Here is a 15,512-nt window from a genome sequence, read left to right on the forward strand (position 1 = left end):
TGTGGATGGTCCTCCCTTCCCCACCCACACCGTCCTGCCCCTCAGAGCAACGCGCACACCACTGCGCAATCTGGTCTCTTCCTCTCGAGTCTTGTGTCTGTGTTTGTTCTTTGTTTTTAACCTCCTTCCTCATACTTCCGTTTCTCTTTCCTTTCACTGGACCCCTGATGAGCCATTCCCAACTTTTGAGATCACTGTATCCTATTGTTCAAATTCCAAACCTACTCTCCTTCCCACTAAACACCCTGTATAAAATAGAATCTCTTTAAATGTGAAGGGAGATTAATATGATTATATATATATATATATATATATACACACCTCACATGGTAGGCGAGCTGGCGCTCAGTAGGTGCTCAACTCATGGTAGTGTCCATCCTTCCTCTTATAACAAATATTTATGTTTTTCTTTCTAATCTTTCTCCATCCATAAAGGAGCCAAGATGACTGAGTTTAATTTTAACTTCATTGAGTTAGTTGACAACCTGGGAAGAAGGAGGGAATATGGAAAAGTCAGGGTTCAGTGTCCTGCCCCAGGCTTTCTCCTGCGTCTTGTTTTGGGTGGTGCATACTGCCTGTTTCTTCCTGTCTCCCTTCCTTGGAGTCTGTCTCCACCATGCTTTCGTCTTTCTCCTTCCACCTTCATCTGTCTCCCTGCCCTTCTGCTCCTCCACTCCATCTCCTCCTCACCACATCAATGTCCTCTCCCCCTTGTCTTGATCCGTGTGTGCTGTCGGCCTCTGTCCCTATTACACTTTGTTCTCTTTTCCTTCCACCAATTTTTCTGTCTCATTTCAACACTTTCCCTTTTCTTTACTTGTTCTTTACTTCACTGGGAGTCAAGATACTTGGATTCTGGCCTGAAATTTGCCCCATCCACAGTCTCCTGTTGTCAGAATTTGGGCAAGTTTCTTAACTCCCCTGGGCCTCAGTTTCCCCATCTGTATAATGAAGGGGTTGGTCCTAGCAGAAAGTAACATTTACATGTAATCTCGTTGAGCCTCTCAACTGCTCAGTGAGGTTAGACCAGGCAGCTTTTATTATCCCTGTCTTATGTGAGAGCAAAATAGGGTTCAGAACACTCCAGGGACTTGCCCACAATCACACAGCCCGTAAGTACCAATGCCCACACTTGCACTGAGGGCATTTGACTCCTGCTTGCCATTTCCAGGTTTAAGACTCACTGATTCCATGATCTTTCTCCCTTTATTCCTTGGAAAATAACTAGATGGTAGCTACTGAGCTTGGGGACAGAAAACCATCCCCTGAAAGGCATTACTACTCATTTTCCCTTAAAGGGAAGTCAGAGGGGATCGGGGAAGAGGCAGGACTCCAAGGAGGGAACTATAGGAGTTGCGCCAAAATAAGTGGCCTACCTTTGAGATCCTTAAGTCCAGGGCTGAGGGCAGCATGGCAGTTCCCTGAGGCGGACCAAGTTGGAGGATGGAAGGCAAAGGGAAGGACCCAGTGCTGTTGCCGGTGCCCTGGGTGGTCTCTGTGCCGAGTTCTGTGCCCAGTGACTCAAGGAAAAGTAAGGCCACTTGGATCCTTGAGAAACTCCTCATCTGGCGGGCACTGTGATGCCCCCACGTTGAAACTGGCTCATCTGGAAACTGGAAGGAAGAAGCGAAATGAGAGAATGAGACAGTGGGAGAGAAGAGGAGAGGACAGAGAGTAGGGTGGCATGAGGGTGATCCAGGAGGAAGGAGATGGAGGACCCTGTCTTGTTCCTGTGAGCTGTCGCTGCTCAGACACGTGGCCGAGTCTTCTTCCTAATGTCCTCCTTGCCAGGGGAGGAGAAGAGAGAAAAGCCTTGCACTGTGCCTCCCACGCCATCAATCCTACTCAATTCAGTCAACATTTAATTGCTACTGCCCAAGCACTGGGCACGGGTGAGGGGGGTAACATAGTGTCCTCAAGAAGCTCAGCCCGGGGAGGCGCCAGCAGCGGAAATCCTGCCTTGGGTGGTCCTTCCTCTCTCTCACACTCGCCCCTCCCATTCTTTCAGGTGCCAACACTCCTCTGACTGCCTGGCCGGCCCACCCTGCAGCCCTGGCTCCGAGTGGGAAGGGGTGGGAGGAGCTGGTGTGGGAGAGAGAGGCGGGTGTATGTGGGGGCAGAGGAGGGATGCTGCCCCCTCGTGGGGGCCGGGTTGCCAAGGAATAGGCTTCTTTTCCAAGATTCTGGGTGGGATGGTAGGAAATGGAGTATCTTAGTTTCCCCTTGGAGGGGCAGGCGCCAAGCTTGGCATGAGGGTGCTCTGGGGAGGGAGTGTGGGTGGGGAGAGATTTTCTCGAACGTTGGTTCCTGGAGGACTGTGGGCACTGCCTGCTGCAGCCCTCCCCTCTGTGTGGGGTGGGCAGACTGCCCCCAAGTTGGTCCGGACCTTCTGCTCCTCTCTGCCTCTGTTCCCAGTTATTCCAAGTTGTCCTGTCTGTCTTGTCTGTAGCTTCCTAGAGTGTGTTTCTGTCTGTCTGTCTGTCTCTTCCATGTCAGTTTCTTAGCTTCTCTGGCAGGAGGCCCTCTGGATGTTTTCTGACAGTTCAACAGTGTATGTGTCAATCGGTCTGTGTGTTCTTAGCTTCTTGGGAGAATTCCATCCTACAATAAGTTTTCTCCCATCAGATCCCCAACATCCCTGCACCCAACCCTATCAGTGACCCCTCACCACCCCTTATCCCTTCCCTTTAACCAGGTGTCCCGCCTCCAGAGAGTGTAGTCCAAACCTCCCTGTGAGTTTCTCTACAAGAACGTGCCAAGAAAGAGACCGGGCTGAGGGCTAGCACAGTGTGGGTGGGTCACAAAGCCCTCTGGGCCACCCTAGGAGATCCTGGGCTGAGCTGTGGGGCTCTGAGACAAGCCAGGCTCCTCCGCACCGGTCAGTCTGGTTTCCCACCAGCTCAGCCAGGCTCCAGCTGCATCAGCCTTCTCTGAGGGTTTCTCGGGATAAGCCAGCTGCTCTGCAGGAGACGAGACCCCAGTAAGGAATCCAAACCAATCAAACAGATCTCAGGGTCATCAGGGCCTGTGGTGTGTGATCTCCGAGTTAGTCATGGAGGCTCCCTCACCTTCTTCCTCTGCACCCCAGCTGAAGCCAGTGGTGACCAAGGACAGCACATGTTTAAGGTCTCTGTCCCCTCCTTGTGCTCACCCCAAGCTGCAGGGCTGATCAAGAATCCCTTTCCTTCAGCAGCTGGGCTCATCCCCTGGGGCTGCAGTGGCCGCTGATCTGTATAAGCTGATCACCCACAGCCCCATCTGATCAGACATGTCAAGAGGAGCTGCTGCAGCTTGAGGCAAACCCTCAGCCCGGGGGAGAGGCACAGGGGTCCAGGAGGCAGCATGGTCCCAAAGAGGCAGTGAAGCCCCAGCCCCCCGGCAGATGGGTGCTAGGACAGCCTTCCGTAGCCACCTGTAGAGCAGCCTTGGGGGGATGGGGTCAGGAGAAACTCCGTCTTGGGACCCGGAGCCTGCCAGGGAGCAATGCTCCCAGCAGTGGGAAGACCCAGAGTTGAGCCAGCCTGGAACTGGGTGTCTGTAAGAGCGGAGGCCGAGCGGTGGGCATCAGGGACTGGGGTACAGTGGAGCGGTTATGACGCTAGCACAGGCCTCTGAGGCCAGACCACCTGCACACTGCGCCTAGGTTCACACGCCCCTAGACAAACAACCTACGCTTCCCAGGGTAATTAGGCCCTCAGGTGATGGCTGGCAGGGGTGCAGCCAGAGCAGCCGGCCAGGGGGCAGCAAGTGCGTGCCAGGCTCTTTCTTCCCACTTCCCCACCTCCTCCTGCTGCTAGCTAATGACAGGCCTTTATTCTGGGGAACTGAATAGGCTAGTAATTGCAGCCCTACTTTCGATCCCACAGGCTCCCCTCCCTCTCAGGCTCTCAGGACATTCGGAACAATGACACTGGAGCTGGCCAGCCGCCTCCCAGCATCCAGCAGAATGGCAGCCCATTTGTCTTGGTGGGTGGCAATGGGGTCTGAGATGAGGAAGACTGGCTTCTATTAGAGTAATAGAAGGGAAGGGGAGACACAGGGAAGAAACAGAACAAACCCCAGCCCTGGGGAGGAATAGGGCACGGGTAGGGGGACACTGGGCAGCAGACTGAACTGACTCACACCCGGTTATTTGGTCTTTCCTTCTCACCCACCCCACCCTTAATTCAGGATGGAAGAGACACCAATATTTATTGAACATATTTATTGAAGATGCCAGGCATGTTGCACTAAACACTCTCAATATTTTATCTCGCCTAATCCGGAGATAGCTGCTATTCCCATTTACAGACAAGGAATCTGGGATGGAGAGAAGTTCCGTATCTTGATAGAGGGACCACTGCTAATCAGTTCTGGGGCTGGAAGGTGAGCCCAGGTCTAACCCCACAATGCAACCTCTTCTCACAGAGCAGCTGTGAGGATTTTTTTTAGATGCACAGGAGAAATCCTTCTAGCCATTTCATTTGATCTTAAATAACATCTATTTTCTCTGATTATAAGTTATACTTACTAGTTGTTGGAAATGTGGAAAATACAGAAATATAAGGAAGAAAATAAAAACGGAATCCAGTCATATAGAATTAACCACTGTTAATATATTAGTGTGCAACCTTGCAGGGTTTTATTTTTCTAGGTACTGGGTTTTACATTTTCCCCCCCTTAATAAAAAAAAAAAAAAAGATTTTGTAGCCTGCATTTCCCACTTACTATTATAGTGTGTGCACGGGGGGAGCCTCCCGCCCTAACCAGTCCCTCCCGGTGCCCTCCCCCCGCTGCTGGCGCACGTGGCTCCCGTCTGTCACCCGCTAACCGGCCCACAGAGTGTGTGTCGCGGTGGCTGTGGGCGCCGCTGGCGGCGGCGCTCCTGACACCCTGGAGGAAGGGACACCCTTCCCAGAATGGCTGTCAGGGAGAGCCCTTCGTTAGCATCACCAGCGCAGCTGGCCGAGGCGTCATCAATGGCACAGCAGTGTTTACTCAGCGATTAGGGAGCAATTAAATTCTCAATCGATACGGTTTAGTCTTCAAACAGCTGGGTTCGGGAGCCTCGGCGTCGCGTGCCTGCTCCCGAAGTCACACCCAGGCGCAGAGACGCAGGGAAGCCTGCCCCGCCCCCGGGGGAGGGCGGGTCGCTCTGGGAAGCCTCGGCTTCCCTCGCAGGCCCCGGCTGGGGCGGGGGTGGGGCTCTGCGTCTTCGCGCCAGGAGGCCAGTGGGCGGCAGCCGAGGCCCAGGGCAAGTCCAGGGGTTGGTGCCCAGAGGCCTCTGCAGGGGTTGGGGTCGTGTGACCTAAGGCAGCACTGTGAAAATTCCCATGATGCTGTGCCCCGGAGTGGAGCCTCTGCGGACTGCGGGCCCAGGAGGTGTCCTGGGAGTTGAGGGCTCCCGTCTGGTGTGGGACAGCAAACCTGCACCAGAGTGCGGAGCAGCAGGGGAGGAGGGGTGCCCCTCCTTCTTGCTCGGGCTTTCTGAGCGGGTTTGCTCAGCAGTCGCCTGAGGATCTCCGTGTAGTTACGGCAGAATCCGCCCTGGCTGGGTGCTGCACTGAGGGCGACCTCAGCAAAGACGGCAGAATTCAGCCCCAAGCTAGAGAGATCCGTCCCCTGATGAACTGTGTGGCCTGTCGCTTTACCACTCTGCTTTTTGCCCCATCTGTGTCTTCCTGGCCAGACTCAGGAGGCACAAAAGACAAAATAGATGTCAAAATACTTTGATACCTTGGCCAGGAGTGTCCCCCCAATTCCAGAGAGTATTAGGGAAGCTTTGTCTTGTCAGGATTTTTGACTTTCTGTTCAGATCACTTTTCTCAGCTGGGATGTGAAACTGTGTTTGGAGTCAAGTGTTTGTCCAGGCCAATTTCCTCATGTACTTTTCCCTCCCAGGCCTTGAGCCGTCCTTTAAGACTGGTCTCTGTGTGAGACCTGGGTTGTCACCAGCAGGTACTTGGGAAACTTACCCGTCCGAGAGGCTGTGAGAGTGAGGCCAAGCTGGGGCCACCTTCAAAGAGCTGCTAGTTGGGACAGACAACGTCCTGTCAGCAGTGTGTCTCGAGATAGAGAATTCCTCCTCACTCTGTATTTCTATTCTGTGTCTCCCACCCATGAGAGAGGGAGAGAGAATTCTAGCTGTCATGCACTGAGCACTTGCTATGTGCTATATAATTTTCTTATTTAATTCTCACTGAGGGCCGGCCCTGTGGCTTGGTGGTTAAGTGCGCGCGCTGCGATGCTGGAGGCCTGAGTTCTGATCCCGGGCGCGCATCGAGGCACCACTTCTCCGTCCATCCTGAGGCCGAGTCCCACATACAGCAACTAGAAGGATGTGCAGCTATGACATACAACTATCTACTGGGGCTTTAGGGGAAAAAAATAAAATAAATAATTCTCACTGAAAACTTATGAAATATTACTATTCCCATGTTCCTGACAAGGAAACTGAAGATGGGAGATGATGAATGACTTGTCCAAGGGCCACATACCTGGGAAATGGCAGAGCTAGGACTTGAACCAAGCGTCTGTTGCAGCTTCTGCCACCAGAGTCGGATGACAAAAGAAGGGAGGCGTTTTCAAGCATAGGAAGTAACAGTGTGGCGGGGGCGTGAACAGCAGCTCCCACTTCTGCACCACAGGAAGGGGGCTGCTTAGGTCAGCTCCTCCCAGAAAGCCTGCTGGGTGTTCAGGGCCCGAGCCTTTCTTTCCTGCCCCTTCACCCCGTGCGTGAGGCTGTTTGCGGATTCCAGGCAGCGTTAGGTCAACACATCAGAGTGACCGTGCTGCAGAGACAAATCACCGAGAGAATACTTTCAGGGGGAAAAAAGCTCTAGGCTTTATTATTTAAAGAAATAAACATAACTAAAGATAATTCTTCCAGAACACCAAAATGGAAGATACAACAAGGAATGTCTAGCTATCTCTGTTCAGTTGGCGTTCATTAATGCAGAGTTTTGTCCAATTTTCTGGGAAACAAATTCTTTTTTTGTTTACTGAAAACGTCTTGTTTGAGTCTCTTGGATAGTCTTTTTTCATTCCTAGAAAGAGTAACCTCTCTTTGCACGCCTAGAGATTTTTCTAACCTATTTCCTGTGTTCTTTTGTTTTGTTTTTTCCTCTGAAAGGTCATCTGTACCTATTCATTTATCTTTTAACCAATAACATGACCATGAAAATAATTTATACTTTTGGTAAGTGTTTCTGATGTTGACAAAAAGGGTTTTAAATCCGTTTCATCAAACCAAAGAAGAGGAAATAATCTTAATCTATAGCAAGAGTGATTTAATCAGATCAGGCATTTTTAAAGACTTTACTGCCTTTGCGAGGCCTTGGAATAGCTTAAGAAAGGAGATTTTTAGAGATTTCTTTTGTGACAATTAAAAAAAAAAAAAAACAAGAAAGATAGCTGTCTGTGAAGGAAGACTGGCGTGTGTGCCTGTCCAGGCAAGGGAGAAGTGCTGGGGGGCAAAGAGAAGGGGTCTGTTGATTTTGAACCACAGGATGTCAGCCAAGGGATGCACCAGCCCTTTATTGCACAGATAGGAGACTGAAGACTAGGGGAAGCCCCCTTGCCCAAGGTCTCCCAGCTGGTGAAGTGCAGAACAGGGTAGAACCCAGGCTTCCCGACGAAGCTGGTGCTGTCTACCACGAGACTTAGACAAGGCATGCGCTTCTCTGTGCCCCAGCTTCCTCAGCTGTAACGTGAGGGTGAACTGTCTAATCCGCAAGGCCCCTCTAGCGGTGATTCTATGAGGACGCCCTCTGCCTTGGCCAGGGATGGGACATACACATGGAGAGACCAGGAGCATTGACAAAGCAGGGTAAAGGGCAGGTGTGTGGTATGAATAGTAGACTCGAGAGGCGGATGGGAAAGGCAATGTTCCAACTAGTCCGAGCATGTGGAAGAAAAGAGAGGCATTGGGTAGGCCAGTGCATGGCTTTTTTCTTTCTCCATTTTACTTATTGTTAAAACACAAAAGGAAGTTTTAAAAAAGGAGGAAACCCTCACCTCCCTCCTAATCCTACAAGCCCGGCACGACTGCCTCCTCTCGTTTTCCCTGTCCCCACGCATCCTGGGCAGTGCAGCCTGGGCACTGGGATGTAACCCCTGGAATGCCACACGGGAGAGCCTGCTACCCACTCCCCTTCCTCCATGCTGGCAGGTCAGCACTGGTCCTCATCTCGGATACAGTTCCTTTCACTCTAAGGACAGAAATGACGCAAAATGAGGGAGGGTTAAGCAGAAAGCCAGTCGTAACCTTAACAGCTAACGTGTGTTCGGCGTTTTCCAGGTCACAAGCCTCCTTCCCATCCTTTCCCTCATTTGATCCTCGCACAACCTTAAAGGTCACAGGGCCAAGAATTATTGTGTTCTTTTTATAGACGAAGACATACTCAGAGAAGAGGAGCAACTTGTTAAACAAGTTCCCGAAGGGGGAGGCTGGCAGGGGTTCAGACGAGAGCCCAGGCAAAGAGAGGGGCCATAGTGAGCTGGGACGTTGGCCCTGCTTCTGCCTTGTCACTGTTTGAATGTGTTGCCTCAGGGGCCACCAACCACACAGACTGGCAGGATCTTGGTGTGGTCACCAAGTTCTAAGCCCAGGTGACAGTTCTGCAGGTTCAGAGAATCAATTAGACTACTCTGAGCTCCTCGGATTCCAGGGGCACTGACTCACCAGAAACAAAGTCATGAGACTGATATATTAGTATGATTTACTAATTCACAAGAAATGATCCTGGTGAGCAAGGTGTTCATAATTACTGATCAGTAAAGAACTTAAAAATATGAGAGTCCCCTTTCTTCTCAAGGGCAGAGGGGCGAGCGCCAGATGATTTTTATAGAGTCGCTTCTACGTTGGAGAGGAAGAGAGAGGTGAGGAGGTGGTAAAAGAGTGCCCTGGGCTAGAAGATAACTTCAGGAAGATTTCAAGGAAGCACTAGAATGTGGAGCAGATGAGAGCATAGAAAGAGCAATTCAAATCCAGGGTCAAGTCCTGGCTTGGCCACTTACAAACTCTGTGACCTTGGTTAAGTTACTTAAGCTTTCTAATCCTCAGTTTATGTGTCTGTAAAATGGGAACAGCAATAGCACTTCCCTCTTAGAGTGGTTGGGAGGATTAAGTGAGATGATGCATGGGAAGGTGTCTGGCATATAGTAAGCACTCAACAAATGCTAGCTGTCTTAAAGCTGGATTTGTCAAGAGCTGAGAGGGAGAAATCAGTCAAGACCCAGGAGTCCTGGGAGGAGGGGTCTAGAAACTTAGGTGTGACTGGGAAATGTTTAGAAAGAATGGGCTGATGACTTCAGGGGGTGGGGTTCTAGTGGCAGAGCCCCTGGTATGGCAAGTAGGAGGGGACACACTACCTTGCATGCTGTTCAGGGCCACTGAGCTGTGCCCTCGGAGAGAGGGCCCAGCTGCTTGCTTGGATGGCAGGCCGTGGGCGTGGAGGCCGTCTCTCAGGGGTTTCTGTTCGAGCCCATGACGTATGGAGTGTCAGCTGGAAAGAGCCCAGTATCCACGAGAGAGAGACTGAGAACTGAGGGACCAATTTGGGAAAGAGATCGGAGAAGCTAAAGGCCTAGATGAACGCCAGTCAGCAGGCAAACAGGCCCGGAGAGGAGATTTTCTAGACATCAGGGCAGGAGAGGCAATGATGTAACCGAGCCCCAAGCCATCCCAGCGCAGGCCAGAATGAGAATCTTCTTGCCAGCTGACAGTTAGACTGCCTGCTCTCCTAAGAGGCGGAGACAGTTTAACTCTCGCAGGGAAAGGTGGCACTGACTCCTGCCCTGCCTGTGGGGGAAGGGGTCCCCAAGCTGGGATCTCTGAGGCTTCTTCCCAAAGCCAGTGTGTCCTACATTGTCCCTCCCTCCCAAACACTTTTGGAGATGACCCGTGAAACCCACAGGCATATGGGAAATGGCATGGCCATTCTGATACTGTAAGCTTGTGAGTGGTTTTTTGCTGCAGCAAGAAAGATTGAAGCTAGACATTAGGAAGGACTTCCAGTAGGAAAGCTGAAGATAAAGAAGGTGACTGTAGGGAAACAGGTAGGGAGTCTTGCTCCATAGTAACCTGATGGATGTCCAGAGCGATGTCCTACACTACTGGTAATTCTGCCATTTCCACCTCTTGTGTCACAAGACTCCTGTTTTTGGCAAGCACACAGCTGACTCCACAGGCACCTGTAGGCCATCAGAGATCTTTTCTCTGGCGTATGGTGAACCTGACCCTGTGAGGAGCTGGGAGGGTATCCTTCCCTGGAAATGACATGGGGCCAAAGGCATATCTGCTCTGCTGTGCCAGGTAGGGCTGATCTGGGTGGGAACAGGAGGAGGATGAGATGAAGGGACTTTACAGCCACGAGAGTACAAAACACCCAGGTGTGGTGTCCTGCCCTGCCTCTGGGAGGCACTGTGTGCCCATGGTTTATGTAGGTCACCATCATAGGGCTCTCGAGGGACCCAGGAAGGACAAGAGGTCTCTGCTCTCCAGGGAGTAATGGCTCTTTAGTTAGAAGCTGGGGAAGCACAACTGGCCCAGATTAGGGGAGGAAACCACATTTCCTGAGCATCAATTAGTGTCAGAGGCTTTATGGACATTGTTTTATTAACTCTCCCAGCGAAATCACGTGGTAGGTATCCCACTTTACACATGAGGAAACAGGCTCAGAGAAGTTAAGGAACTAGCCCAATGTCACACAGCCTGTGAGTGTTTGGATTTTAACCATGGTTTGTCTTGTCTGGTTCTTTTTTTGTGTGTGTGTGAGGAAGAACAGCCCTGAGCTAACATTCATGCCAATCCTCCTCTTTTTGCTGAGGAAGTCGAGCCCGGAGCTAACATCTATTGCCAATCCTCCCCCTTTTTTTCCCCAAAGCCCCAGTAGATAGTTGTATGTCATAGTTGCACATCCTTCTAGTTGCTGTATGTGGGACACGGCCTCAGCATGGCCGGAGAAGCGGTGCGTCGGTGCACGCCCGGGATCCGAACCCGGCCGCCAGCAGCTGACTGCGCGCACTCAACCACTAAGCCACGGGGGCGGCCCCTCGTCTGGTTCTTAATCTTGTACTCGTTAAGCTCTGCTGCCTCCCAGCCCTTATTACCTTCTGATAAGCTTCTCAGCATCATCTCTAACTCAGAGCTTCAGAAATTGTACCTTATGGGAGAGTCCAATATTTCTCTGTTTAAAGAGTTCTAGCACAAGACACCAAGAATGTAAAAAAAATGATAGCTGAAGTTAAAGGACCGTTCTTTATTCTGAAATCACATCCTTCCTACTTTTCATATTCTTTTATAATATTACAGGGAAGCTGAATGGTGCTGTTGCTTTTTATTTGCTTACTTGACAAAATAGCATGTTAGAAATCCTAAAAAGGAGAAAGGTGGTTGCTGCTTACATAGGGCTTACTGAGCATTTTACATACATTACGACCTTAATTCTTTCAGAGAGAGGAAAGTGAGGCACGAGGAGGTTAAGCGACTTGCCCAAGGCCACACAGCAGGTCAACGGCCAGAGCCAGTTCAAACCCAGCCAGTCTGGTGCGGCGTCCACACATGTAACTGGTCCAGTGGTGCCCCTAATCAGGAGCTGGCCAACACTACCTGTGGCCCTGTGTGCTCCCTCCCCCAGGAACCCCAAAGCGCTCACACCCTGGACCTGGCTCCCAGCCGGCTGGCGGGCTGACGCTTCTCCTGGCTATACCTCTCCCAGCATCACCCTTGTGGCTCCTGACGGTCACCACAGTCCATTTGGAGATCCTTACACCTCCGGGCCACAAAGGGTCAGAAGCAGGGGATCCTTAAGGAACAAGTTCATTTTCTTTCTTTCCTTGCTGAAATAATGGGCAAAACCCAGCTGCGGTCAGACCTCTGCCATCTTTCCAGTCCTGCCAGCACGGAGTTGCAGGGCCGTCACCCTTGAAGGGGCTTCCTGACCCCTTTGGGGTCTGCATGTCCCCGAGCGTTCCCGAGCCTCCCTGCGAGCACTCAGGCAGACATGTGCTCCGCCAAGCGGCCCCAGTGCTTGCGGCAAGACAGGAGGACGTCGGCCCTGGGGACAGGCCGGGGACCGCTGAGCACGAGTGCAGGACGGGGTCCTCCGAGGAGGGAGGAGGAAGACACGGGTATCCAAGGCTTCTAAGGTGCTCTTTCTGCAGCTAGGCACAGGTGGATGTGTTTCTTTATGCCTCACGTGTGTTATTGACATTTGTGTACAGAAAGTAGTTCATAATGAGAGGACAGTTACATCGACAGCGGAGTTCGCTGGGCCGTAGCTGGAGGGCTGCTGGAGCCGCTGCGCGACGCCTCGGGCGCGTGCAGGGACCTCGGGCGCGTGCAGGGACCTCGGGCGCGTGCAGGGACCGCTGTAAAGGCGGCGCTTCCGGAGCTTCCTCTGAAGGTGCGTGAGGTGAGAACGTCAGGAGGGGCGGCGTCTCACTGGAGGGGCGTGCGGCGAGCAGACCTACAGGAGAGAAACTCGGGCGTGTGTCCAGGCGCAGGGAGCCCCGTGTGCACGGGCTGGAGAGGCGTGCGTTGGTGAAGTTGGGTGCGTGTGCCCGGGAGGGTCAGGGATGTCCTCAGAGCTAGAGCCAGGCCCGTTTGTGAGAGAAAAAAATGCTCAAAAATGTCAGCATTCCCGTGGCAATAAGATGGCATTAGTCAGTGTGGCCAGCGTGGGAGCCTATGAGGGAGGTGTCCTGAGGAAGCTTCTAGACGAGGCCTCCCTGAAGCCTACCAGGTGCTGATGTTCTGCCGTGGGGTGGGCTAAGCAGGGAGGTTGCCCCGTGGGACGTCTGGGGACAGTCTGCGTGAGCTGCTCCTCTGGCCCACCTTGGGCGAGCACCCTGGGTATTGTGGGCCTGGGTCTGGGGAGGGCAGAGCCGAGAGAAGCGCTGCGACCCCTTTGACAGGAAGCCCCTGCAGACAAACCAGACCAGCCAGCAGCTTTTGGAATAGCTGTGAGACCAAAGCCTGCAGTCTCCATGGAGCCAACAGGAGAGAGAATAACTTATACTCTCTCAGGGCCCTTGGGAGATGGGAGGGAGAAGCATCTGTCACAGCCAATGAAGTCAGGGCAGCCTCTGCCCATCGAGGAGCCTGGAAAGCCACAGCTGCCTTCCTCCAGGGCTTTCTATTCTGAGGCCTGGCTTCCAGCTTGGATAATGGAGGTCAAGGAGCCACAGGCTGGGGGAGGTGCCGGCACGGATTACTGACACAGGGAGGCGAGGAGAGGCTATGCTGTGTCCCTGGGTGTTGAGGGTGGGGGAGCCAGAGCCCAGCCACTGGCTGGGGGGTGTGAGCAGGGATGGTGCTGTATGGGCCCAGGGCCCCTGCAGAGGGAGGGGAGATGGAGGGAGCTGGGCCTCTGCCTCCTTCCAGATATCAAAGCATCTTGCTCAAACTGTCCATTTTGGGATGAGGAAACAGAGGTCCAGAGAGAAGCAACTTGCCTAAGGCTATACAAAACGCTGAGGGCAGAGGAGAGGCTGGACCCTGACTCCCAGCACAGTGCTCTTCCGCCACCTCCAACAGCATTTTCCAGCCTGACCTGTGAATCAGCACAGAGTGAGTTTGTGTCTAACACTGCCCCTCTGTTCACCTCAACCCTCCCAGCCCCTCCTGAGACCCCAAAGGACGCTTGGCTTCCCTTGCTCAATGCCTTTATTCTGACCATCTAAGATCACTTTATTGATTCAGACAAGGGAGAGAAAGCAGTGTTTTAGTAAAGGCTGAAAAATCTTGAGATGTGAGGCGTGTTGTTAGCTTTTGTCTGGAAAATGCCTGGTTTCTTTGTCCCAGAAGAGCTTTAAGAAGGCTAACAGAGTTTGGGATAATCTGGTGCAATTGGTCAGGCCCTCTGGGGGAATCTTCTGGCCTGAGGTGTCCTTCAGGCTTCAAAACCCTCCTAGCAAGGCCTCTAGTAATTACTGGCCTAGCCATTGCACAGATGGGAAAACAGCCCCCCACCCCACCCTACCCCAGCTGCCCACCACCGTTAGCACTAACAAGCCCCTCAGGGCCTGGGCCTCCAGGCTCCTCCTCATTCCCTTCTCCACCTTTGTGCCCAGGGCCACCACCCACACCAGCCTCAGGTAGGGGAGCGTGGGCCTCGGTGCCCCCTCCCCTGCCGTCTTCCCCTCCCCCAGTAGATCCCGGGCCCTCTCCTGGCTCTCACACAGCTCTTCAGTTGCTCCTGTCCCCTCCAGCTCCTGGCTGTGGGCAACATGGTCTCGCAGGGTCTGCCTGGGAGCGCAGGGATGACACCCACTGCCCCAGCCTGCTCCCTGCGTGAGAGGGATGTGGGTCCTGCCCGGTGTCCCCTCTCCTTGCCCAGTCCTCAGAGAAGGGCTGTATTTCTCATGGTGGCCAGCAGACAATCTATGAGGTCATTTCCTCTTCATCACTCTCTTGGAAAGGAGATATTCACACCCCCATTTTGAAAATGAGAAAACTGAGGTGCAGAAAGTTTACGAGGACTCCATCAGTGTTGAGGGCAACGGTGGCCAGTGTCTGAGAGCTCTGTGGTGTGTGGTACCCACAGATTTCCTCTGTATGGCTAGAGCTGCCTACAGCCCTTGGCACAACCCTCAGCCAATGGGAGGTAATCCGTGATCATCTCTCCAGAAAAGTGTTTTTAGCCTGGGTCCATGGAGTCTGTAAAGCCTCTGAACGTGGGGGTAAAATTTGGTGTGTATGAAGTAATGTGCATTTTTCTGGGAAGAGAGCCCAGAGTTCTTATCAAGGTGTCTGGAGCCCAGAAAGGCTCTGCAGGTCTTGGGGCAGGGAGACCAGGGTAATCCTGGCTGTCAAGTAAAAGGAAGGAAAGAGACGAGCTGGTTCCGTCACTGACTGGGCTCTCTGGGAAGCACTCTGAGTTCAGGGTGCCGATTGTTTACTTGGGGTGCACTTGGGATCAACACCCACGAAAGGGAGGGCGGGAACACAGTGTGTGGTGAAGGGAGATGTCACATGTGACGGAGGTCCAACAGAAGCCTGCCAGTCCCACGTGAGCTCTGGAGTGAGAATGACAGACTGGTCAAACCCGCCCCACACTGAATCAGGGGGCTGAACCTGTATATCCCCACCTCCACCAGGGATGGGATGCGGACAGCCCTGGGGAGGACATGACTTTGGGCCATGTAGCTTTCCGCAGCTGAGACAATCTCTGAAGAGGCTGATGGGGCTGACAGCTGAAGGCGGTCTCCAGCAGCACTCCCAGAGCTGGGCAAGAGGTCACCCTTTGAAGGAGGGTCTGGGTAGTGCATCACCAAGGTCACCCCAGTGTCTCTGCCCTTGGGAAAATAGTAGAGATTAAATGATAGCCATCCCTCCATCTATCTATTCATTTAACATTTATTAAACATGCCTTCTGAGCCAGCCCACTGTGATAAGCACCTGTGATAAAAAGGTGTACATGGCATAGTCTAGTGGAGGAGAGAGACACATCAATGAATAATTAGAGCACAAAATCATCATTGTTGAAATAGCAGCAAGTGCCAAGACTTACTAGAACACATTGGAGGGT

At 52.5% G+C, this 15,512-nt stretch overlaps 1 protein-coding gene across 1 annotated transcript in view; it reads left to right on the forward strand.

Moving 5' to 3' along the window:
• Window positions 1-15,512, forward strand: part of IQSEC3 (IQ motif and Sec7 domain ArfGEF 3) — a 109,175-nt gene that overhangs the window by 35,240 nt on the left and 58,423 nt on the right. The gene's annotated exons all lie outside the window — the stretch shown is intronic.

Source organism: Ceratotherium simum, chromosome 17 (genome assembly GCF_057802395.1).
Source record: "Ceratotherium simum simum isolate JZ-2026a chromosome 17, ASM5780239v1, whole genome shotgun sequence".
Taxonomy (NCBI): Eukaryota; Metazoa; Chordata; class Mammalia; order Perissodactyla; family Rhinocerotidae; genus Ceratotherium; species Ceratotherium simum.